Raw genomic sequence first — 3,278 nt, forward strand, 5'->3', positions numbered from 1 at the left:
TTGTGGAGGCAATTGCTGCTGGTCAATGTCTCCGCGGAGGAATTGATTATAATTCATTTTAATGAACATCATCTTCTCCACATTTTCTGGATGTAACCTCGTACGCCGATTGCTGACAAGGTGAGCGGCGGCACTAAACACTCTTTCGGAGTACACACTTGTGGGAGGGCAACTTAGGTAGAATAAAGCCAGTTTGTGCAAGGGCCTCCAAATTGCCTCTTTTTCCTGCCAGTATAAGTACGGACTGTGTGACGTGCCTACTTGGATGCGGTCACTAATATAATCCTCCACCATTCTATCAATGTTGAGAGAATCATATGCAGTGACAGTAGACGACATGTCCGTAATCGTTGTCAGGTCCTTCAGTCCGGACCAGATGTCAGCATCAGCAGTCGCTCCAGACTGCCCTGCATCACCGCCAGCGGGTGGGCTCGGAATTCTGAGCCTTTTCCTCGCACCCCCAGTTGCGGGAGAATGTGAAGGAGGAGATGTTGACAGGTCGCGTTCCGCTTGACTTGACAATTTTGTCACCAGCAGGTCTTTCAACCCCAGCAGACCTGTGTCTGCCGGAAAGAGAGATCCAAGGTAGGCTTTAAATCTAGGATCGAGCACGGTGGCCAAAATGTAGTGCTCTGATTTCAACAGATTGACCACCCGTGAATCCTTGTTAAGCGAATTAAGGGCTGCATCCACAAGTCCCACATGCCTAGCGGAATCGCTCCGTGTTAGCTCCTTCTTCAATGCCTCCAGCTTCTTCTGCAAAAGCCTGATGAGGGGAATGACCTGACTCAGGCTGGCAGTGTCTGAACTGACTTCACGTGTGGCAAGTTCAAAGGGCATCAGAACCTTGCACAACGTTGAAATCATTCTCCACTGCACTTGAGACAGGTGCATTCCACCTACTATATCGTGCTCAATTGTATAGGCTTGAATGGCCTTTTGCTGCTCCTCCAACCTCTGAAGCATATAGAGGGTTGAATTCCACCTCGTTACCACTTCTTGCTTCAGATGATGGCAGGGCAGGTTCAGTAGTTTTTGGTGGTGCTCCAGTCTTCTGTACGTGGTGCCTGTACGCCGAAAGTGTCCCGCAATTTTTCTGGCCACCGACAGCATCTCTTGCACGCCCCTGTCGTTTTTTAAAAAATTCTGCACCACCAAATTCAAGGTATGTGCAAAACATGGGACGTGCTGGAATTTGCCCATATTTAATGCACACACAATATTGCTGGCGTTGTCCGATGCCACAAATCCACAGGAGAGTCCAATTGGGGTAAGCCATTCCGCGATGATCTTCCTCAGTTGCCGTAAGAGGTTTTCAGCTGTGTGCGTATTCTGGAAAGCGGTGATACAAAGCGTAGCCTGCCTAGGAAAGAGTTGGCGTTTGCGAGATGCTGCTACTGGTGCCGCCGCTGCTGTTCTTGCGGCGGGAGTCCATACATCTACCCAGTGGGCTGTCACAGTCATATAGTCCTGACCCTGCCCTGCTCCACTTGTCCACATGTCCGTGGTTAAGTGGACATTGGGTACAACTGCATTTTTTAGGACACTGGTGAGTCTTTTTCTGACGTCCGTGTACATTCTCGGTATCGCCTGCCTAGAGAAGTGGAACCTAGATGGTATTTGGTAACGGGGGCACACTGCCTCAATAAATTGTCTAGTTCCCTGTGAACTAACGGCAGATACCGGACGCACGTCTAACACCAACATAGTTGTCAAGGACTCAGTTATCCGCTTTGCAGTAGGATGACTGCTGTGATATTTCATCTTCCTCGCAAAGGACTGTTGAACAGTCAATTGCTTACTGGAAGTAGTACAAGTGGGCTTACGACTTCCCCTCTGGGATGACCATCGACTCCCAGCGGCAACAACAGCAGCGCCAGCAGCAGTAGGCGTTACACGCAAGGATGCATCGGAGGAATCCCAGGCAGGAGAGGACTCGTCAGACTTGCCAGTGACATGGCCTGCAGGACTATTGGCATTCCTGGGGAAAGAGGAAATTGACACTGAGGGAGTTGGTGGGGTGGTTTGCGTGAGCTTGGTTACAAGAGGAAGGGATTTACTGGTCAGTGGACTGCTTCCGCTGTCACCCAAAGTTTTTGAACTTGTCACTGACTTATTATGAATGCGCTGCAGGTGACGTATAAGGGAGGATGTTCCGAGGTGGTTAACGTCCTTACCCCTACTTATTACAGCTTGACAAAGGGAACACACGGCTTGACACCTGTTGTCCGCATTTCTGGTGAAATACCTCCACACCGAAGAGCTGATTTTTTTGGTATTTTCACCTGGCATGTCAACGGCCATATTCCTCCCACGGACAACAGGTGTCTCCCCGGGTGCCTGACTTAAACAAACCACCTCACCATCAGAATCCTTCTGGTCAATTTCCTCCCCAGCGCCAGCAACACCCATATCCTCCTCATCCTGGTGTACTTCAACACTGACATCTTCAATCTGACTATCAGGAACTAGAGATGAGCGCCTGAAATTTTTCGGGTTTTGTGTTTTGGTTTTGGGTTCGGTTCCGCGGCCGTGTTTTGGGTTCGACCGCGTTTTGGCAAAACCTCACCGAATTTTTTTTGTCGGATTCGGGTGTGTTTTGGATTCGGGTGGTTTTTTCAAAAAACCCTAAAAAACATCTTAAAACATTGAATTTGGGGGTCATTTTGATCCCATAGTATTATTAACCTCAATAACCATAATTAACACTCATTTTCAGTCTATTCTGAACACCTTACACCTCACAATATTATTTTTAGTCCTAAAATTTGCACCGAGGTCGCTGGATGACTAAGCTCAGCGACCCTAGTGGCCGACACAAACACCGGGCCCATCTAGGAGTGGCACTGCAGTGTCACGCAGGATGTCCCTTCCAAAAAACCCTCCCCAAACAGCACATGACGCAAAGAAAAAAAGAGGCGCAATGAGGTAGCTGTGTGAGTAAGATTAGCGACCCTAGTGGCCGACACAAACACCGGGCCCATCTAGGAGTGGCACTGCAGTGTCACGCAGGATGTCCCTTCCAAAAAACCCTCCCCAAACAGCACATGACGCAAAGAAAAAAAGAGGCGCAATGAGGTAGCTGTGTGAGTAAGATTAGCGACCCTAGTGGCCGACACAAACACCTGGCCCATCTAGGAGTGGCACTGCAGTGTCACGCAGGATGTCCCTTCCAAAAAACCCTCCCCAAACAGCACATGACGCAAAGAAAAAAAGAGGCGCAATGAGGTAGCTGACTGTGTGAGAAAGATAAGCGACCCTAGTGGCCGACACAAACA

The sequence above is a fragment of the Pseudophryne corroboree genome, unplaced genomic scaffold, assembly GCF_028390025.1.
Source record: "Pseudophryne corroboree isolate aPseCor3 unplaced genomic scaffold, aPseCor3.hap2 scaffold_1304, whole genome shotgun sequence".
NCBI classification, from domain to species: Eukaryota; Metazoa; Chordata; class Amphibia; order Anura; family Myobatrachidae; genus Pseudophryne; species Pseudophryne corroboree.